Here is a 23953-nt window from a genome sequence, read left to right on the forward strand (position 1 = left end):
ACCTGAGCAAAAGTTGCTGCACATAAAATAACGACTCTGAGAAAGAACATTATGGCAAGGGAGAGAGCAACCTGGCCCATCTATCAGCCAATGGAGGAGAAGCTGCAGGGATCTTGCTTTGCCACTCCCTTCTAAAAAGAACATTTATAAGAGCGTTGTAATTAAGAAGAAATCCCTGAGTTTGCTTTTTCTTTCTTTCATTCTCCCTCCTAATCCTTTTTTCCTTTTGTGCCATTTCTGTTAGGCTGTAACCCTGATGGCAAAGATGTTAATCCTGAAGACAGGGACTACCTCACTGATTGCTGTAAACCAGGGGTAGGGATAGGATCTGCTTAGCAAGGTGGCTCTTGCAATTCCCCAGTCCCCATGCACCACTTCAAAAAGTGGACAGGGCCACCCCCACCTGCCCTCTTTCCAGAACCCCTAGTGGCACCAGGTTGTGGGTGTTTTCCACAGGGTGTATCTAGGTGCAAAAGGTTAGGTCACAATCCACAGCCAAGGTTCAAAGCAGAAAGCGATACTCCGGGGCCAAGGTCAGGGCCCACAGCAGTAAGAGGTAAGTCAGGTCAAGACACAATTCAGGGTCAGGGAAATTCAGTATGAACATCAAGGTGGTTCCTGAAGCTGATGAAAAGGTATTGATCCAGCAACTCTTCAGCAGAGACTGGTGATTTTTATACAAGATCTTCTTTGAGCCCCACTATCTGCACAGCTGCCAGTCATCTGGGCTAACAAGGCTCAGGTCTACTCATGAAAAGCAGCCCGCCTCACAAGCAGTCCGCTACTGAGGAGAGCCTGGCTCTCAGACAGGTAAAAAGGTAAAGGACCCCTGGACAGTTAAGTCCAGTCAAAGGCAACTATGGGGTTGCGGCACTCATCTCGCTTTCAGGCCGAGGGAGCTGGTGTTTGTCCATGGACAGCTTTCTAGGTCATGTGGCCAGCATGACTAAACCACTTCTGGAGCAACGGGATACCATGACGGAAGCCAGAGCACATAGAAATGCCATTTATCTTCCTGCCACAGCAGTATCTGTTTATATACTCGCACTGGTATGCTTTCGAACTGCTAGGTTGGCAGGAGCTGGGACAAAGCAACGGGAGCTCACCCTGTCATGCAGATTCAAACTGCTGACCTTGTGATTGGCAAGCCCAAGAGGCTCAGTGGTTTAGACCACAGCACCATCTCATCCCTTACTGCTGTGTTTAGTCATTGCCCCGTCATACAACTTCATGAGCTGGCGCTCTTTAGGTACTCTCATCTCTGCCTCACAGTTCTTGTCTTGCTGAGGAGAGGGATCCCCACAGTCAGAGAGCCTGGACTCCAGGTCCTCTTCCAAAGAGAACTACTACTACAGCAGCAGCATGAAACTGCCCATCAGTCACCTGGCTTGCGGAAGTCTTGCTTTGGTTTGAGCAAGGATCACTTGCACTAAGGAACTCCATGGTGAATCTCAGCAGGGCATGCTAAAACCACCGAGCGGTGCTTGCAAGCAAGCCCCTGCAGAGTGAGATCTTTTGCATCTCCAGCTTGAATTCAAACTGGTAACTCAAAGGAAGAATCTGCGCTCCCGATTATTATTTTAAAATGCTGCACCTTTTCCCACTGCTGTGCAGCGAGTGCTCGCTGTTAATCTTCCTTTTAGTCACAGCACGTGGGGGAAAGTGGCCATAGTTTGTCCAAAACGGCTTGGCAAGCCGAATTCGGCCCATGGACTTGAGCCCCCCCCCCCAATAAGTGTTCTGCAAGTCTTTTTGGCTGAAGAGCAGAGTTAAAATCATTTAATTTATTTCATTCTCACTATGACTCATTTCTTATGAAATTTCTTTAAACAATTTAACAATAAAAATATGCATAGATGAAAGGACTAGGTTAATACAAATTAATCAGGGGTTAAACAAACAGGCTGATGTCAGCTCCATGACAGCAGTTCACATAAGCAGAGAGAGGGTGTCGTGGGCACCCTTGACCTTGACATGCAGTACAAAAGCCAACCTAATCCACTCTGGGGTAGGTGGGTGTGTACCCTTTCAGAGGTTGACCCCTTTCTACCTTAGCACCAAAAAGTATATGTATGATCATACAGCAGTTTAAAGAAAACTTTTCCCTTTCCTTTCTCATATTCTGTGCTCACAACATACTCATTCTCTCTAGCAGATAAGTGCACAAGTTTGCAATTTTCCCCGTAGTGAGGAATGCTCTTCTCCTAACTTGGCAAAGCTAAAACCTCGCAGAAATGTAATTCTACTACCAGTGGGCTATCTACCGCACTACTTTCCCTTATGAAACCACCCTGCAAAGGCTAAAGTAGTTTGAGGGTGTTACAGGACTAATCATCTAGATGAGCATTCATTTTGGATATCAACAACAAAAGTTTTAAGGCTGTATTCAATACATTTTTGGCAATTATTAAATACTTGTAAACTAAAAAAAAAGTGCAAACATAAGAACAGTCTGTATTCCATTAATCATAAAGTAAATAAGCTAGATGAAGCTGAAAAGCAGTTAATTCAAAGTATTCTTAAAAGAACAGAAATTCATGTCGATCACTGGAGCAAATAATTACACCAAATATACTGTTATAACCCCCAATGTAACACTTTCTGTGGAGGGAATGAAAGCTGCTTAGCACTGAATGCTAGCTATTTTTCACTAAACATATCCTATAACCAGAATGAAGGTTGTTTTCTGCACTATGGATGCAACAAGCAAAAGTGACGGACCACCTGATGGAACTATCGTAAATACAACAGAACAATGTTTGCACAGCTCAGTGTTATTTGCCTGCGTAAACAAGAAATCCATTAACACATTACCAAGTTATCCTACAAGTTAAATCAATAGCAGCACTTTCTCTCCAACTGCTTACCTGCATAAGTATTTTGTTTTGTCAGATTCAGTAAAACATGAAGGGCTACAAGCGTTTAGAGACAAATCCCTCACCTTGCCAATCAACTGAGGAGGAATAAAAGCAAAAGGATAGTACTTTCAAGTTCACAGGAAAGGGTTCCAAAGTACCGTAATGTTGAGTCCATTCAAGTTAAGAGGCACAGCCTTTTCAGAAAGTCAGACGTCATGCTATGCTACTGTGCTGTCTCAAGTGTATGCACAATATTGCCTTGGGCCCTGCAAATGATCCCGGTTTCTGCCTCTGAATGATTTCACAGTCAAAGGAGAAAGCACCACTATGAGTTGCTAGGAAACAGGGAGGGAGTTCCTGACCTGAATTCTTAGAGTAGAGGATGTTGCCCAGGAAGCTTATACAGTCTTCCCAGTTCCTTGGAAATAAAGGATATATAAAACCTTGCACATATCCTGAAAAATAACGTGGGAGCCTCAAAACGAAATTACAAACTTAATAACAGGCTTTGTGCAAAGAAAAAACAACAGGTATCATGCAGGGATTTGTTTTGTCAATTTGAAAAAGAACTAAATTAGGGGGAAATTCCACTAGGATTAAATGTTTGCACTTATTTTTTAAACAGTTTTATTGTTTTCCTGTGCCTTTTCCCTAAATATTTTCCCTAAATCTGTCATCAGCAACTGCTTTTGATGGAAGGCTAATCTGTGAAAAAGGCCACAACTCCCACTACCCAAAGTTACCTGTTAGTACCCAGTGACGTCGCAACAGGGAGGCATGGGGGGCGGCACGCCTCGGGTTCCATGCCTGCGGGGGTGACAAGAAGTCACCCCGCGGGGGCTCATGGCAGCGCAAGCAGCCATCACGCCACCGCAGCCGCCTTTGGAAGATTCTCTGTTCGTGGTTATAGCCATGAGCAGAGGATCCCGGCGCCAGCAGCAAACCACTAAGTATAGCACATGTTTGGCGTTGCACACATGCACTGTACGTAGCGACGACGCCCATGCACTGTATAGCAGTTTGCTGCCAGCACCTGGATCCTCTGCTCACGGCTGCAGCCATGAATGGAGGCTCCTCCGTTCGCAGCTGTAGTGGCGCCGGAGGGATCCCGGCAACATCCGTACGGCGCTGGTGGCAAACCATTATACAGCGCATGTGCAACATCGCTACGTATGGCGCATGCACCGAACATGCACCCTACGTCAAGATGCCCGCCCCAGGTGTCACGACACCTTCCTTCGCCCCTTTTGGTACCCAAATAATTTCAGAAATGTCTCTCCCTCTCTGCCCTTCTCTTGTTTCTGTATTGGCAACGGGGGGCAGATTTTACACAGGGATTTGTACCTGCTGACCCCATCCCAAACACATTGGCTCATATATAGCAAACTATTAACTACAGTTTACTGTAATGTCTGAAATTTGACAAACACACCAGCCACCTGCTTTTAGGGAAATAAATCATGATCAGAAAGTCAAGAACCTTCGGTTATCATTTTGGTGTGTTTGGAGCAAAACAAACCACGACCCCTGGTTTGGATGTAGTATCAGAGTGCACTTATTAACTCTGAACTTGCTCAATTAACTTTTAATTGAACAGATTTAAAAATGAGAGCATTGCAACTAGACCGTCAAACTCACTTGCTTAGAAACAAGTGTATCTCCTGGAATCTATGGAATTCAAGTGAAGAAAGAACACAAGAAATTCCTTGAAATGATACAGAGACTATACAGTCCATCATTACAGTGCTTCACACACACAAACACACACACACACACACACACACACTGCTAAAACGACTTTTTTTCATCAATTCTGATGTTTTTGCTTGCACATGAGAATAATGTCTTGACAAAACATTATACAGTGGTACCTCGGGTTACATATGCTTCAGGTTACAGACTCCGCTAACCCAGAAATAGTACCTCGGGTTAAGAACTTTTCTTCAGGATGAGAACAGAAATTGTGCTCCAGCGGCGCGGCGGCGGCAGGAGGCCCCATTAGCTAAAGCAGTGCTTCAGGTTAAGGACAGTTTCAGGTTAAGAACGGACCTCTGGAACGAATTAATTACTTAACCTGAGGTACCACTGTAATCCTAGTTCTTTCTATGGCCTCAGAAGTTCAGATAGCTGAGCAGAAAACCTTAGCGTTGGAGTCCGATGTGAATTACATTCTTTCAACAAGTGCTAAAGTAATATACTACATAGCACATGTCAGCCCTGAATCCTCAACCGAAGAAAAGTATCATTAAAACTTGGAGCTGCAAAGTGTGAACAAGTAAAATGTAAGGCAAGTGACAAAGTGACATTGAACCAAAACAGACACTTTTACGGGGGGGGGGGGACCCACCCTTTTATTGGCACAGTTAATTGGAAAGATACTTCTACAGTAATTAAGATATGACATTACTCACTCACATATCACTAATAAATTATTGAGAAATCTCCTTGGAGTTTGGATCCAGCCATGTGGAGCATTGATTCCCAAGCGATGAAATGTAACCAAGCAACCCCGCCATTTTCGCTCTAGCCCATTGTTATTCAGACTTGGAAATAAAGAATAGCCTCTCAATTGCCACAAGAATAGCACTGAAAAGCTGCCAAAGACAAGCTGCCTGATTAAAAGATTCCATCATTCTAGTGCTATAATAGGGAAGATCTTAAACTGAAATTTAATAGAATACACTTCTCACTAAAATGAGAAAAGGGTTCCTCATAAAAGCAGATAATCATGTGTGTGTTTTTACAGACAGAGTAACTGTATTTTATCCAATGCAAATAGTGCAACGTATTGAATTATTCATGGAGATAGTGAGACAGAAATAGGGTTTCTTGATAACTCAATTACTAAGTGTTATGGAGAAAATAATTATACCCATCCTTTCTCACATACTTTCCACAAAAACATAAATCTAGAAGCCACACCTGGGACAGTTTGTTATGATTTATATCGCAGGTTTTTAATCTAAAAGGTACAAAAGTGACTCACAAAAATTTAAAAAAGACACAATATAAAATAATCATACACAAAAAGCCATAATGAAAGCAGAGTTCAAAAATAATATGGTATTGGAAGAAATCCTAATATAGAGTTCAAATCAGTCTCATGGATGCAAATAAATCTGCAGCGACACAATTATTTTTCCAATATTTTTCCACTACTACACCCACTCTTCTATGACATGGCCCTGAAAAATGTCTAAACTATCCTCTGAATTCCATACCAATAGTTGATAAGCAAAATTACATAATACTGTAACGCATTTGCACTGAGACAAAAAGATAAAAACAAACGAGCCCTGGTCTAATTCTCATCCGTGTGGCTGTTTTTATACACGATAGATTTCTTCAGGTCTCATATATTTGCACCCAAACTCTCTGTTCAGATATAGGGCTCAATTAAACTAGATCCTTGCATGCTTAAGTGTAGCAGACAAACTTTCTCCAGTCATGAGCTATACAAGAGAAACAATTTTGCATGTGAAAGCTGGCCCACACTTCACCAATCAGCAGATAGCATTCACGGCTTAAAGGGCTATGCTTATGACCTGAAGCCTTCTGCTTCTATGATAATTCTGAAGGTGCTTCAGGGGAAAGGTTAAGGGGGGGCACTTAGTCCTGGGTAAAGGTAAAGGTAAAGGTACCCCTGCCCGTACGGGCCAGTCTTGACAGACTCTGGGGTTGTGCGCCCATCTCACTTAAGAGGCCAGGGGCCAGCGCTGTCCGGAGACACTTCCGGGTCACGTGGCCAGCGTGACATTGCTGCTCTGGCGAGCCAGAGCCGCACACGGAAACGCCGTTTACCTTCCTGCTGGTAAGCGGTCCCTATTTATCTACTTGCACCCGGAGGTGCTTTCGAACTGCTAGGTTGGCAGGCGCTGGGACCGAGCAGCGGGAGCGCACCCCGCCGCAGGGATTCGAACCGCTGACCTTTCGATCGGCAAGCCCTAGGCGCTGAGGCTTTAACCCACAGCGCCACCTGCGTCCTGGGTAGATGGTGTATATAATTTATTGAGGGATACAGCTGCTCACCTGGTCAGTATGAATTCCTGTGAATAAGCTCACTTCTTTCACTCCTGAGCCTGAAAGTCTTCAGAAGTTCAAAGTCCCCTCTTACATCTGTCAGATTTTTATACTTAATTTGGGGTTCTCCCCCCACCCCGCCAAATGAAGTTTGTCACGTTTTTCTTCCACTGTTTGAAACAGTTTGGGCTATTTATCACTGGCAGTGTTTGGGGAAAAAAAGATCATCTTGGGCAAAACATTCATTTTGACTGTGGATATTCTTCCTAACAAAGAAAGGTTCATTCTAGTCCATTTTCCTACATCTTTTTTGATTTCGTTCCAGATTTTAACATAGTTATCCCAGAAAATCTTTAAGTTCTTAGCTGATATCCATATCCCCAAATATTTAATTGTTTTCCATTTTAATTCCCCTAAGATTCTCAAGTCTTTCTTTTGCCTGTGAGTCTAGATTTTTAGCTATCATTTTTGTTTTTTCCTTATTTATATAGAATGCTGCTAAGTTGCCAATTTTTTTTTATAGATATTTATTGAGATTTTACAGAATCATAACAAAATACAGCGAAAAAAGAGAAAAAAGAAAACAGAAAAATACAAGATACAAAAAACAAAAAGTAAATAAAAATAGAAAGAAAAAATAAAAAATCCCTCTTTCCTTTTTTTAACTTTAAAGTTCATTACCTTGTTTCCTTGACCTCCTCACACCTCCCCTTTTTGTATTCCCATTTACATAATCAAATCAGCAAATCCTTGCCCTCTTTCAATTTTAACTTTGTATCTTAACATATCACAACTCAAATGTTTTCATCCATCAATTCGTTTTTGCATACTCTTTCTAACTTTATCACTAATGCCACCTATTTTCAATCCAACATCATTTTAGCATTCATAAATTTTACACTAAGTTGCCAATTTTTGTTATAGTTTGTATTGTCCTTGGCAGAGCCGTCTTTACCATTGGGCTTAGTGGTGTGTTGCGCCAGGGCGCCAGCCTCTCAGGGGCGCCCCAGCAAGTGGGAGAGCCGTGCGGCTTTGCTGGCGGTTTCCTTTTTCCCTGCATGCCTGCCAGCTGCGCCCCATCAACCATATGGCTGGCGGGCATGCAGCTTCCTTCCCAAACCTCCGTGGGAGGAGAGTGATCCTCGCAGAGGCTTAGGATGGAAGCTGCACCTAGCCAACCATATGGCTGGTGGGCACACAGCTTTCCTCCCAAGCCCCTGTGGGGTTCGCTCTCCCGCAGTGGCATGGGGGAGAGTTGTGCCCGTCCCCATGGCTGGCAGTGTGCAGCTTTGCCCCCCCATCTGTGGTAATTTGGGGGCGCTGGGTGGATATCTGCACCCCGGCACTGCATCTGCTAAAAATGGCCCTGGTCCTTGGGACGCTTTCCATTGGATTTTCCAACGTCAACTCAACGTCGTCGGCAAAGGTTTCCACTTTGGACTCTCTCTGCCCAACCTTAATTCCTGTTGTTTCATCGTTATTATTTTTTGTATTTCTCTAGTTAACATTTCTAATAATAGGATAAACAACAGTGGCAACAGGGGTCCAACAGCTTCTCTATGCATTAGGCAGGATGAGATGGTAGCATTCTGGACTGTAAAAGGGAGAGAGACATACTTCTGACTGTCCTTGCATGAAATCTGGTACATTAGAAAGAAGCTGAACATTTCTCAGCGATTCAGTAACTTAGTATGTACAGATGCTGTATTTTAAGTGGAGGAGCAACTGATGTAGGGTTTTACTGATTCCTCCACCTGCAGTCTTCATTGGCAGTGCCCGGAATCCTGTTACCTTATTCTGCATAATGTATAGATTGGCTACTCAGCTCCAAGGACAAGATACTTCAACCCCTGAACACAAGCATGTTACCTATTTCCCTGTGATGATGAGGCATCTAAGCTGATTTATTATGAAAGAATTCCAGTTTATCTGGATTGTGGTCACAACACAAGCAACATCTCCGTCATGCCATAAATAGTTTGTGTCATCACAGCAATTTCTCACATTAATCTGCACATCTGTTCTGCTGTGACTAATTGTACCTTGTCTCTCACTCCTCTGCATATTACTTTGTAAGGGCACAGCATTAGAAACAGCTTAAAACACTTTAAATAAATAAAGAATATTTATTTATTCAAACTTACTCTCCCCTGAAAAAAGGAGGACAATTCATTTATAAACAGTTAAAACAGCTTCACAAATTTCCAAGCGTAGTAAGCTGATCATGTAGGTTTACAGTGCATTGTTATATTAGTTTATTTGAAGTGGCAAAAAAGCATAGAGCTGTCAGGGTGATTATTTGAACCTTTTTATCTCCTACTTACAATGAAACAGAAGGAAATCTCATTGGAAGTGTTTGCAATCCAAAGGCAAGTAAGTGGTAAGTAAGCTATTAACTTATGTACGTCTTGTTCCTCCACACAAGGAGAAAAGAAGGTTATGTGATTTTTAATTTTTTTAGGTCGTTCTGAAATGTCTCCAGTTAAGGGTAACACATAAGCTTTAAACAAAGGACAGCATGGAATGACTTTGCCCCTTGAGTAAATGAGTCCCTTGAGTGAACCTAGTTCTGCAGTATTCAATGGGCAATTCTGTGAGACCTAACTGAGATATCAATCTTGCTTTGATACTGAACCCGTAAGCCAAAAACTACATCATGAGAGTGCTACAGATTTGTATGATTAGTCATCTCTATAGAAAGGTTGTGGACTCTCCTTCATTGGAGGTTTTTAAGCAGAGCTGGATGGCCATCTGTCATGGATGTTTCAGCTGAGATTCCTGCATTGCAGAGGGGTTGAACTAGATGACCCTTGGGTTCCTTCCAACTCTACAATTATATGAAAAGTTGGCCGTATAACCTGTCTTAGTCAAAGGTAGGCAAGATGCACTCTGCTCCAACTGCCAGTTACCTTGCTGAAGGCAGGAACACTGGGGCCTCTGTCACTTGCAGGGAGACCAAGAGCCACTGGGAGCCTGCACTTAATTACTGCATACCAGGAAGAGCATCATGGCAAATGGGAGCTCAGCCTGGCCCCTTCCATCAGCCACTGAAGGTGAACCTGCTCCCTCCACCATTCATTTCCTACTGCAGGTTACAGATAGCCTTATCTTTTAGTATCTGTACAGAACACAGAAAACATTAGGTGCTTTAATGTGTATAACAAATAATAGCAAATGTTCCCTATGACACAGCACGCTAAGTTCCCCTGCCCCACCGTGAAGCAGCCTCTCCTTTGTTTTGACACTACGTAATTTTGTGGGTTAAAAGCCTCAGCGCCTAGGACTTGCCGATTGAAAGGTTGGCGGTTCGAATCCCTGCGGCGGGGTGCGCTCCCGCTGCTCGGTCCCAGCGCCTGCCAACCTAGCAGTTCGAAAGCACCTCCGGGTGCAAGTAGATAAATAGGGACCGCTTACCAGCGGGAAGGTAAACGGCGTTTCCGTGTGCGGCTCTGGCTTGCCAGAGCAGCGATGTCACGCTGGCCATGTGACCCGGAAGTGTCTCAGGACAGCGCTGGCCCCTGGCCTCTTAAGTGAGATGGGCGCACAACCCCAGAGTCTGTCAAGACTGGCCCGTACGGGCAGGGGTACCTTTACCTTTACCTTTAAGTGGGCAGTGTTAGAAATTAGCCCACCACCAGGCGTGTTTTGTGACTGGCGCTGGTCCAATCACAACCACGTGGAGATTTGAAGTGTTTAGTTGTGCAATTTTCAAACTAGGATAATAATAGATCAAACACTAGGGACTGAATCAGCTGGGTTTACTTACTCTCATACCCTGGCCATTTTCTAAGGAAAGCTAGCTATCCTGATACATCCTTAGCATGCCCAAAGGACTGGCATCCTTTCTGAAATTAAGAAGCTGTAAAGCACCAAGGATTGCTTAAGGCATTTTCATTTTGTAGCCTTAGACAGGCATGTCCAGTTCTAAATTAACCTCCACTCCCCACTATGTATTCCGGAATACTGTTATTTTTAAAATAAGGCTGAGGGTACCAGCATTACAGTTTACTACCAGTGGTTTCACTGAGATGATGAACAATTATACAGGTGCCCTGTAATCAAGTGCCTTTGGTTAATTGTTCGGTACTGAATGCCTAAGAGCCATTTACATTTTAAAGTCAAGTACTGTTCTGTACAAAGAGTACTTAAATTTAAATGGCGAAATAAATGTACAGTGCTTGTTATTAATGGCATATAAACATTTAAATAGATGGGTTTCCCTGCAGTAAACGCAAAAGTGGAGGCCTGATCGCTTTCCAACAGTTGTTTCCACAACTGCTAAAGAGAAAACTTAGCCGCTGGGACATGCACAGCAATTGAGAACACATTTCTATTATGCTATCTAAAAGGGTTATTTTGGTTATTTAGTTTTTAAAAAGTAATGTGTGGTTTGTCCTTTAAGCTGGCTATATGCACGGGAGTGCAAAAATGCCATGTTGGGGATGTCTAACATAATGTCCCATTTCTAAAAGTTCAGGATAGTGCATTTTTCAGATGAGCACAAAACACGCCAGAAGAAAACACAGAGCAGTCAATTCCCAGTCATTCCCTCTCTGATTCAAAGAACCACCTCAGCATGAGGTTGCATTCCCTAATTATGCTATTCAAGAAATATCTAATAATTGGAGGTTCATTATTCTCTTGATCGGTCCTGTATTCCAAAGTGCTAAGTGAATCCGTCTCTGAATTATCTTGCAGTATCAAGACAATTCAGGTACAGAATGTCCCCCTTTACCACAAGAAGTCTGCCTAGCACCTACAAATAGTACTTTTTTTAATAGAATCACAGAACTGTAGAGTTGGAAGGGACCCCAAGGGTCATCTAGTCTAACCCCCAGAACTAAGGAAAGCCTCTACTATTCACCCAGTATTTTAGGATTGTATCATTTTAATGTTGCAATTAATTTAGTACTAAAAGGATTTTAAGCTCTGTCAGCTGGATGTATGTTTAAGCCTTATGAAATTACTTATGCCTTTATGTCAGTGGATATGTTCAGAGCTGCAATTGTGTTGCCTCGGTGTGTGTTTGTATTGAAAAATGTTGTTAAGCTATTATATTTGCTCATTGAATATTGTTATCAAGAAACAAATATATATAAACATACAAAGAAGCCCAGGTGTAAACAATCAGTATAAACCGAAAGGGAAAAATTAGAAATTACAGTAAGGAGATAAGCTACCTGACCTGAAGAGCCTCTGAGAAAGATCAATTCATTTGAAAAATATTTCTCTTTACAAAGAAAACAACTAATAATAATAATAATAATAATAATAATAATAATAATTTATTATTTATACCCCGCCCATCTGGCTGGGTTTCTCCAGCCACTCTGGGCGGCTTTTAACAGAATATTAAAATACAATAGTCTATTAAACATTAAAAGCTTCACTAAACAGGGCTGCCTTCAGATCTCTTCTAAAAGCCTTGTAGTTGTTTTTCTCTTTGACATCTGGTAGGAGGGTGTTCCATAGGGCGGGTGCCGCTACCGAGAAGGCCCTCTGCCTGGTTCCCTGTAACTTGGCTTCTTGCAGCGAGGGAACCGCCAGAAGGCCCTCGGCACTGGACCTCAGTGTCCGGGCAGAACAATGGGGGTGGAGGCATTCCTTCAGGTATACTGGACCGAGGCCGTTTAGGGCTTTAAAGGTCAGCACCAGCACTTTGAATTGTGCTGATAGTTTGTGTTTAAAACAAGACACTGTAAAAAACTAACCTGCCAGCAAAACAAGGAAGCAACATTACTATTTCTGTGCCAGATCATAAAAGTACTTCCCCCCCCCTCCCATGATAAGCCTACCATGCCGTCTTTTTCGTCAATGATTACACAGCTAGAAGGCAAACAAATATAAGAATGTCCTGTTTTTTCTCCTAATCTTTGCCCTGTGAAAACTGCTGATTGAGAGTTCTACTCGAGAATTTGCATAAATGCAAAACAAGTTGGAGATTTCAGGTGGTTATAAGTGGAAACAATCTGCAACCCAATGAGTTGTGAGATAAATATTTGGATAGGGCAATTGAATTGCATCATTGTATTTCCTCAGAACATCTGTGGATTACTTTGTTCACAATCTATGCAACAGAAAACATAACACACAACTTTGCACTGCAACTCATAAGCAAAGACACCACTTGCTAAGAAGTGCTGAACCTTAGGAGGAGACTTATGTATATGGAGATTTAGCTTTCGAATGTATATTACATTCAGGCCTCAAGAAGTTAAAATAAATCAAATCCAAAACATTTTAACACTTTTGTACAACTTAGTCTTATTGCACATCTTGCTTAAGTATAATGTGGGGATGGGGAACCTGTGAACCTCGAGTTCTTGCTGGACTATAGCTCCCATCCTTCCCACCTACTGACTATGTTGGCTGGCACTGATGAGAGTTGGAGTCACAGATTCCCCACTCGTGATTTAATGAATGCTTGAATACAGTGCAAATTTGATAATCCATAACATCATGGGCATAGCTAGGGGGGCGGGGGCAACTGCTCACCCTCAATCAAGTAAGTAAATAAAAATACTTAACTGACCAATTGTGTCACAGATAACTCAGTTCTTCCCCTCCTAACATAAAGCATGCCCCATCTAAAAAAATATCCTGGCTATGCCCATGCATAACATACCAAATAAAGCTGTCCAGTTATATATTAGATGTATCAAATGAACTCTAAGGTCCGCTTCTTATATGAATTTGGCATGCATGGGAAATGACCGATTTACACGCATCCAACTGACGTGTGACCGCACACATCATGGCAACCCAGACATGGCCGGAAAAGGGGATGGACGATGACTCAAAACTCAACTCCTGCACAAATCGGGAGTTGACCGTATTCACTGCACATACATTTAGCCACACATGTGTTATGTAAATAACACAGTGCAATAAACATATGAATTGACCCCATTTTATTCTGCGGAGGAATCAGGTCTACATAAGCATTTCTTTGCATGTGCTGCCTCTGCCCATTCAGATGAGTTAAACTGCATGGAAACTAGAGCAACTGAAATCTTAAGCTTTGTCGGTATCTTGGGTGCTCTATACTATCAGCTTAAAATGTTTTGATGTTTTGTTCTGGTACAAGAGTTTAGGGAACAAGAGTTCAAGGAATGAAATACTGTGATGAAAAATGTAAACCGAAATGATAACAGAATGTTGACTTGTTTAAAGAACCATCTACACCAAAACCTCACACATTGAAAGGGAAAAGGAGGCAGCTTCCAAAATACTTGGTGAGAGATTTACAGAAATGGAACTGCTATTAGAGTTGCAAACTTTAAAACACATAAACAGCACGGTCCCCAGAAGTAGGCCCTACTGAGTTCAGTGAGGCCTACTCCCAGATTAAGCGGGGCTAGTATTGCAGCCTTAAATCCCATTGATTTCATAAAGTTGTTACCAAATAGCTGCAATGCAATGATGCTGATCATGAATCAGTGGTATACAAATTTAATTTGGACATTAAGATTGAAATAATGATACATACATACTATATATATATATATATTCTCTATAAATAAAATGTAGTTTAATAAAGATTGTTGCACAACCTTCTAACACTTTACGAAGATGTATATCTGTAATTCTCAGTATAGTACCTCAGTGAACCTCTTCCAAAATGGGTACGGAACTGGGTTACTAGTCCTGTGTCATAATAATCCCAAGCAGGTCTAACAGTTAAAAATAGTCAATGAAGTCATAGCTTTTGACCAAACAGCAAATGACTTCTAGTTAAAAACTTCATTCTTATAAATACATGGAGGAGTTTTTCATGATAGCATAAAGACTTTTGTACATAACGACAGCCTCGCGTTGGTCCTCTGTGAGCTGGGACCTAGGGGCAGTTCTGACAGTAAGTCCCGTCTCCCTAAAAACCTCGCAACGTGAGTGGACGCAGCGAGGGGCGAAGATTGGTACTTCGCGAGCTCACGAAAGCAGCACAAGATGACTACCGAAGAACAAATGGCAGCCCTGCAAAACGCAGTGACACAACTTAACGCAGAAATACTAGCGTCCAGGAGGAGAGAAGAGGAAGCAGCTGCTGTCTGCAAGGATCTGCAAGCCAGGTTGGAAATGTTGACTAAACAGGGGCTACCGGGAGCCAGACCAGAGGGGATTGGGCTGGGAAAGAGAGGAGGCAGCCTTGTGTCTCATTTCGATGGGAGTCTGCAGCACTATCCTAACTTCAGAGCAGACGTGGTTTTTGCGCTAAAGTTACTGGAGAAGGACTTTAGAGATGAGCAGGAGAAAGTAGGCTTCATACTAACGCATCTCCATGGAGAAGCTAAAGCGTGGTTGCGCAAGCTGTGGAGAGATAATGATCCAGCCCTCCAAAACGCGAATGCCTTCATTAAGGCAATGGATGCTTGTTTTTTATCAGCGATAGATGTAGATGTCGCCAGAAAAGAGATACATGGATTGAAACAAGGCAGAGCCACTGTGAGGCAATATCACTCCCGCTTTTTTGCATTGGTCAACGCGCTGGGATGGGAAAAAGATTCAGCGGCCGTCAGGGACCTGTTCTGGGAGGGGCTGAACGGGGCTGTGAAAGACGAAATCGCAAGGGGGGAGAGACCCCAGAGCACTCAAGAAGTTGTCCAGAGAGCGCTGACGATTGGGGTGCGTCTGGAAGAACGTCCCTGGAGCAAAGACGAAGGACGTTGGGGACGCACACCAGCGAGAGCACCTCCCTTCTTTCCCAGGCACTCAGCGCGCGCTTAATCCACGCCTCCACTGGGAGGGGGAGAGGAGCCGATGGAGATAGGTGGTGCCAAGGCTCAGTCAGCAACCAGAGCCCTAACACCGGGAGCAGCCAAAGTGAAGCCTCCTAGAGGGAACAGGAAGTGTTACATCTGTGACAGTGCTCAGCACATGGCAAAAGAGTGCCCCCAGAGGCTCCACAAGCACACTGCAGCCTCAACAACAGTAACAGAAGCAGTTCAGCAGAGAGAACCACAGCAGGGAAACGACGAAGTCTGGCTGGAAGCAGAGCCACTGGGGCCCAGCCAGACGAGTCAGTGAAGCAGTCCCCAGGAATCTTACAGCCCACAGACCCCCTCCCACCCAAACCAGTGGTGCAGCTCACCGCAGCACTCCAGCTTCCCAATGGGCTCACCATGGAAGTCCCTATTACCATTGACTCTGGTAGCAATGCAGACTTTATAGGAGTGGATTTCATCAAGCAACATAGCAATAGCGCTCCTGCCTGCCACGATGCCCCTGAAAGTAGTGACAGTCGATGGAAGAGAATTGCTGGGGGGACAGGTGGTACAGCAAACGCTGCCAATGGTGATGCGAATTGGAAATCACCGCGAAGTCATCAGCTTCAATGTCACCCACCTGTCAGACACGCCCATAGTATTGGGCATGAGCTGGTTGGACAGGCACAGCCCGGCATTGGCATGGTACCAGCGTAAATTGACCTTCTGCTCCTCCTACTGCGCAGAACATTGCATCATGACTAACCAGGAAGACGAGGGGCAAGAGGATGACCCACAGCTACAACTGGGCATGCTGCAAGCGGTACCCAACAAGTACAAGGCGTTTTTGGAGGTCTTCTGCGAGAAGAAAGCGGACAAGCTGCCTCCCCACAGACCCTACGACTGCAAGATTGACCTCCTGCCGGGGGTGACGCTGCCGACGGGAAAACTGTATTCCATGTCTGAAGACGAACTGCAAGAGCTCAGGGAGTTCATAGATCACAACTTGAAGCGGGGATTCATCCGGGAATCCAAAGCAGTGGGGGGCAGTCCTGTGTTCTTCGTGAAGAAAAAAGACACGCCCCAAAAGAGGTTGGTAGTTGATTTCAGAATCTTGAACTCGAAAACCAAGCCCACGGCTTTCCCGATGCCCAAGATTGACGACTTGCTTGCGACGGTGAGGAAGGGACGCATCTTCACCAAGTTGGATCTACGAGGGGCGTACAATCTTATACGCATGCGGGAGGGCGACGAGTGGAAGACGGCCATGTTTACGCCCTTGGGCACCTATGAATATAGGGTTATGCCTTTTGGTTTACAAAATGGCTCCCACTGCTTCCAAGCCTTCATGCATCACGTGTTAGCGGGGCTCCTCTACAAGAAGTGCGTCTGCTTCCTGGACGACATTCTGATCTTCTCGGAATCGCAGGAGGCTCACGAGAGAGATGTCAAGGAAGTCTTGCAAAGACTACGGGAGCACAGACTTTACGCCAAACTGGAGAAGTGCCAGTTCGACATGACGGAGGTGGATTTCCTGGGCTACAAGCTGTCCGACAAGGGAATCGCCATGGACAGCGCCAAGGTACGCTCGGTACTGGACTGGAAAAGCCCGCGCAATCGGAAGGAGGTCCAGAAGTTTGTCGGCTTTGCCAACTTTTATCGCAAGTTTATCAAGGGTTTCGCTATGCAGACGGCGGCCATCAAGGACACCCTCAGCTCCAAGAAGAAGAAGTTCATCTGGACGGAGCAGGCGGAGCAGTCCTTTCAGAAACTCAAGCGTCTCTTCGCTTCCGAAGAACAACTGCTACATGTGAACCCCAGCAGACCCATGAGGGTTGAGACGGATGCCTCTGACAGAGCCGTGGGGGCAGTCCTGTTGCAGCAAGACCTGCAAGGGGATTGGAGGCCGTGCGCTTTCTACTCCAGGAAACTCACCAAGTCGGAGCAGAACTACACCATCTGGGACAGAGAGTTGCTGGCCATTCATGCAGCCTTCAAGGCGTGGCGGCACTTCCTCATCGGAGCCAAACACACAGTGCAAGTTCGCACGGACCATAAGAACCTGGAATACTGGCGCACGGCGCGGTTCCTGGACCAGAGACACATCCGCTGGGCGGAGTTCTTTGCGGATTTCGACTTCAGGATAGAATATATCCCCGGAGACAACAACATCATGGCTGATGCGCTATCCAGGAAGCCGCAGTATCTGGAGGAAGCAGCACCGGTAGCGGCCAAACACATTTTCGCACCTAAGGCGTGGGCATGCGCTTCGGCCACCGTGGACCTGGAAGCAATACGGCGCGAGCTTCGAACGGATTCCTTCGCACGATCCAAGATGGAGGAGGTGCGCAGTGGCACAGCGAAGGACGACGAGTTCCAGATACGCGACGGACTGCTCCTCCGCAAAGGGGCCATCTACGTGCCGGGAGATGAACTCCGCGCGAGAGTACTGCAACAGCTACACGACGCACCCAGCGCCGGACATTTTGGCAAGGACAAGACGGTGGAATTAGTAGCCAGAGACTTTTGGTGGCCCAAGATGCGGGGAGAAGTCGCGGATTACGTCACGAGGTGCGACACATGCCAAAGGGCCAAGCCAGTACACAGACCGCCGGCAGGACTGTTGGAACCGCTACAGACCCCGTCCGAACCGTGGGAGAGGGTGGCCTTGGACTTTGTCACTGATCTGCCCAGCTCGAGGGGCAAAACAGCAGTACTCGTGGTAGTCGACATGTTCACCAAGATGGCGCACTTCATTCCTTGCGCGAAGGTGGCCACAGCGGAACAGACAGCCAAGCTGTTCATAGACCACGTGTTCAAGGTGCACGGCCTGCCACGGTCTATCCTGTCCGACCGGGGGCGCCAGTTCATCTCGAGTTTCTGGCAGAAGCTGATGGGGATCCTGAACGTCAAGGTCAACCTCGCGTCGGCAAGACACCCGCAGACCAACGGACAAGCGGAGAGGGTCAACGCCATCATGCAGCAGTACCTGAGATGCTACGCGAACCAGCAGCCCTCGACCTGGGTGGACTACCTACCGCTGGCCGAGTTTGCCTACAACAACACGAAACACATGTCCACGGGGGTGACACCGTTTTTCGTCAACAATGGGCGACATCCCAGGACCTTCCCGGGCTTAGAGAAAGAGGGGGAAGGGGAGCCGCAGGGAGCAGAGGCATTGGCAGAGGAGTTACAGGAGGTCCATGAACAGCTCCGAAGGCAGTTGGAGCTAGCAAAACACGTGTACAAGATGCAGGCAGACAGACACAGGAGAGTTGGGGAGGACATACGGGTAGGGGACTGGGTCTGGTTAGCAGCCCAGGCAGTGCCGGCCAGATCCTTAGCTAAGAAGAAGCTCGGACACAAGCAGCTAGGCCCTTACCAAGTCGAGGCACAGATCAACCCAGTGGCCTTCCGGTTGACACTACCGGAGGGATCCAGAATGCACCCGGTCTTTCATAGATCGGTGCTCATGCCCTACAAGGCACCTCACAGGTTTCAGGCGCCAGGGACAGCTCCCAGCCCGCTTAGAGACGCACCCACGACAGGGGGGTCGCCGAGGGCGGGGCCGCTCAACGAGGTCACGGAGATTTTGGACTCAAGATGGGGGGAAGAGGGGGTTGAATATCTCCTCGCCAGGGAAGGTACCCCGGCCAGCGCCAACAGCTGGGTACCGTACTATGCGGTGGAGGAGCACTACCTCAAAGACGAGTTCCACGCACTCTTCCCACACAGGCCCATGCCGGAGGATTATTTCGACGAATATCTTTTCACACCCACACTTTCCGCCAGCACGTTCCGGGGTTTCTCTTCAGAGGAGGACACGGCGCCGGAGACTAGCTCCCCAGAGGGGTCCCTCTCAGGGTTTGGCGCAGGCGGCTCTTATTGGTGGGAAGATCAACCTGAGGTGGGGTGGCGCAGAGAACTGCTGAGCGGGCCCGCGCACGCAGCGTCACCCCAGGCGACAGGGGGAGAGGGGGTCATGGACGTGTTGGGGGAGGATCCGGGGTTCAAACACACCGGCAGAGAGATGGAAGCTGAGGAGATTGACGTCGACGAGCCCGTTGAGGACTGGCCGGATCTAACCGGCTGGAGGCACACCACGGGGGAAGAACTGTATCCTGCACTCACCCCCACAACACTGGAGCACCCAGAACCCACGCCAGAAGAGGGGGAGGGGGGAAGGGGGGGCTTCGAGGGGGGGATGGATGTCAGGGGCTCAGGAGCAGAGGCACAGGGAAGAGAGGAGATGGAGAGCGAAGGGGAAGAATCCGAGGGGAGCGTAGGAGAAGAGGACAGTGGACCGAGGGATTCCATGAGCCTCTCCAGCGAATTGGAAGATTCACAGAAGGGGGCGCCAGTGGCCAGGGGTAGGGGGTTCCCAAGGGGAACGCCCCAGGAGCAAGGGGGCAGCAGGGACTCCCAGAGCATTAGTTGGAAATCAGGACCAGCTTCCCCACCAGAGCAGAGTGGGGGGGGAAGAGTCCCAAGGATCGGGGCCAGTGCATTCCCCACCAGGGAGAGAAGATAAGGCAGGGCTGACCACACCTCCATCGGAGAGTCAGACAACGGAGGGGAGGTCAGATCCGGCCAGTATCCCGGAAGAGGGAAGCAGTGACAGAAGTAGTGTAACGGTCAGGAGGAAGGTCACTGGGTTGGCGCGAGAGGCAAGTTCAAATGTACAGGAGCGCGGGACAGCAGAGAATGAGGATTGGGAACCGGGTCCTAAAGCCCGCCGGAGGGAGGGGGAGGAGCTAAGCGACTCAGCATCTGAGGAGTCCAGAAAGGGGAATGCCCCAGCGGGCAGGAGGACCCAGAGGAGAAGAGAGCAGCGGAAAAGGTGGAGCAGGGCTAGGATCTTAAACTGGTGTCATAGGGGAGGAGACTCAGACGGGACTTCGCCGGTCTAGGGTTTAAGACGTAGAGCTGCGCGCTGCGGCTTGGAAATGGAAACTGAACCTCAATAAAGACTTTTGTACATAACGACAGCCTCGCGTTGGTCCTCTGTGAGCTGGGACCTAGGGGCAGCTCTGACACATACATATAGCGAGACTTGCTTAGGGTCAAGGTGTAAAGGTTTTTCAACTTTCTCGTGCTACATGCAAAAGTGGATCAGCTCCATCAATAAGGATGAGGGTGGCACCTCCTCTTCTATTTGGGATTAATCCGTAATAACAGTTACAGTCAGAATGTGTATTTACTATCACTTAGGCTGTAATCCTAGGGACCCTAGGGACGCAGGTGGCGCTGTGGGTTAAAGCCTCAGCGCCTAGGACTTGCCGATCGAAAGGTCGGCGGTTCGAATCCCTGCGGCGGGGTGCGCTCCCGCTGCTCGGTCCCAGCGCCTGCCAACCTAGCAGTTCCAAAGCACCTCCGGGTGCAAGTAGATAAATAGGGACCGCTTACCAGCGGGAAGGTAAACGGCGTTTCCGTGTGCGGCTCTGGCTCTGGCTCTGGCCAGAGCAGCGATGTCACGCTGGCCACGTGACCCGGAAGTGTCTCCGGACAGCGCTGGCCCCTGGCCTCTTAAGTGAGATGGGCGCACAACCCCAGAGTCTGTCAAGACTGGCCCGTACAGGCAGGGGTACCTTTACCTTTACCTAGGCTGAAATCCTATACACATTTACCTCAAAGTAATCCCTATTGAATTCAGCAGGACTTACTCTGAGCAGACAGGAATAGGATTGTAACTTTTATGCAGATTAGTTACCACTGATTAAATCAACATGGATCAGAGGTAATAAAACGTGGTGTTAAAACACCCTTCCACTCATGTTTCTTCACAGCCTTCTACTAATAATCCCTGGTTATTATTATATGAAAATGAAAACCATTTAGCTAGCCCAGAGAGATACGATCTTCCACGACTGGTGTTTGTTTCCATCTACACAACGAAAAGGGGAAAAAGGAAACTCTGACCTGCCTATCTTTTGCTGGAAATGAAAAGGAGAATTGCCCCTTCCAACTGTATAGGGAAACCTTTAAATGTGTAATATAGCATATTATTATGTTTTTATATATGTTGGAAGCTACCCAGAGTGGTTGGGGCAACCCAGTCAGATGGGCAAGGTACATATAATAAAATTTATTATTATTATTATTATTATTATTATTAAACCACTCAGACAGTGAACACAAGAAGGTAGTTCCAGGATAACTAACCCAGGCTAAGGGATCTCAAGCATACAAACGAAAAACCCGTTTCAATTTCTGGCAAGAGGATGAGGTAGCATCCTATAGTGTTATCCCAGAGGCCATTTCACAGCTAAGAATAGCGCGGGTTGCAGGAAAGCAGGTCCCAGCACTTACCTGAAAGTTAAGTCCTGACTGACTGAACTAAACGCGGAGAGGACTGGGCCGCGCGGAAGAGGAAGCCGAGGAGGTTTAAAAACTCCTGGCCTGCTCGCTTATGGCGGCGCTGAAAGGTGAACCGCGCGCCAGGCAAGGCAGGTGCGCTGCTTGCAACTCCGCGGAAACTCGCCCTTAGCAACTAACTCCCTGAACTGCAACGCTACCCGGCCCTCCAGCCACCCACCTTGCTGCTTCGCACGCACGCCAGCGACGCGGGGTCTCTCCAGTCAGCGGGCGAACCGGCTGCGACTGGAGGCGGGAAGGGAGCCTCCCAGGCACCTTGAGGAGGTGGAGTGTGTTGCCCCGGGCGGCGCTGCCAGCGAGGTGAGCCAGGCGCTCGAGGAGCGGCTCATTGGCTCTGGCTAGAGCCGGGAAGGGAGCGAGCGTGCCCGAGGCTGGCTTTAAGCAGCCCCGCCTGCCCTGGGACCGACCCTGCAAGGCAACGCAACCTCGCCTCGCCGCTCCCTCCTGCCTGCGTTGCCGCCCAAGGCAGGAAAAGCCCCAAGAAAGCGGATAAAGCGCAGGGAAAGCTGGGACTGGGCTCCAGCTGTCCACCGCGCCTCTGGTTTGGCGGGAGGGTCTAGTTGGTCACTTGGCTCCACGGTCTACTCGGAAGCAAGTCCCGTTAAGTTTGCTCCCATGTCCTCGGGTGGCAACCTCCGTTTGTCAGGTTCTTCGACAGCGTTTCAGTTCAGAGGAATTCCCACCTCCGCCACCGAATACAGTGGTTTTTGGAATATGAACCCAGTCAGCGAACAGGTGCTTTACCTCAGCTGCGTGTGGGTAGTTTTCAGGTCAAAAGAAAAACATGGGAGGTTTATCTTCCCTTAACCCGAGTAGCATAACTTTTATTCGTGTAGGAGGTTGTGATGACCACCAATATGTTGCGATGTTCTTGGTTGTATAGTTCTCCTGACTTAAACATGAATAAAATCGATCGATTTGAAAAGAAATGGGAAGACAACGACTTGCCACCTCAGAAGCTAATATGTCCTGGCATAAGAAATGGTTCTTGCCCATCAACTTGCTACTTTGCAGTCACGCTTTTCGCTGCGAGAGCAAGCGATGGTTACTCTGTCTTTTGGAAGAAGAAGAAAATACTTATTAAACGGCAGAGGTCCGTCCTGCTACTCCCGAGTATTTCTAACTCAGCCAGCCAGGATTTTGAGCTGGGACTTTCTGCACGCAAAGTATGGGCTCTGCCGCTGAGCTGCAGAGAGCAGTGTCCAAGGAAGATTAAAGTTGAGTGTGGAATCGTAGAACAGTTCTGAAAGAAGGAAAATTCCATTTCCGTATTAAGTAAGAGCTTTATTTACCTGGTGACGACGCTGATCAAAGCAGCCGGATGTGGGAATTCTGTTTCAGGCAAAGGAAAACAAGCTGAAAGTTCCACACAAACAAAAGTCTTGGAAAAGTGTTAAGAGAAGTCCTGTTTAACTGCCAAACATCCTAAAATGAAAATTCTTTGATATTCAGTGTTAGTCATACTCTGGGTATATCAATTATAATAAATGGATTTAAGTTCTTTACTAATTTCAGCAGGTGTACTCCTGCAGATGGCAGGTAGATGCCCTCACATTTTATCTTAACTACTGTAGTGGGTTTGCCTAATGTTAGGATATGAGTGACTGAATATATTTAATTTGGACTATTGCTGTCAGGTTTGGGATATATAGTGAATTATAAAACATATCTGGTTATCACTCCAAATTGTAGTTGTTAAAATACCATCATATTTCTCTCATATATAATTCTACTGACAATATAGAATCATTCTTCTAACAATATAGCTATGTCTAGTGAACACATTTGGCAACAAACGTGGGGCTTTATAGGTTCATCAAATCAGTTTATGAAATTAAACACTTAATTTGCATAGACACATCATCTATGAAAATAAAAAATGGAAAAATATTTTATTTGAGCAAGTCTTGCAGAATAAAGTGTATACTGAGGTGGTCACATTCAGAATGGGAGGGGAGATTTTCATTATCTGTGTGCCCTACATCTTACCTCCCAGAA

At 46.5% G+C, this 23953-nt stretch overlaps 1 protein-coding gene across 1 annotated transcript in view; it reads right to left on the reverse strand.

Annotated features, from left to right (window-relative positions):
• Positions 1-23525, reverse strand: part of CRACDL (CRACD like) — a 62876-nt gene extending 39351 nt beyond the window's left edge. Inside the window, exon 1 of the mRNA XM_079973147.1 lies at positions 22116-23525. The gene's annotated coding sequence lies outside the window, so the exon portion shown is untranslated. The remainder of the gene's footprint in view (positions 1-22115) is intronic.
• Between the last annotated feature and the right edge of the window lie 428 nt (positions 23526-23953).

The sequence above is a fragment of the Podarcis cretensis genome (assembly GCF_951804945.1).
Source record: "Podarcis cretensis genome assembly, chromosome: 4".
NCBI lineage: Eukaryota > Metazoa > Chordata > Lepidosauria > Squamata > Lacertidae > Podarcis > Podarcis cretensis.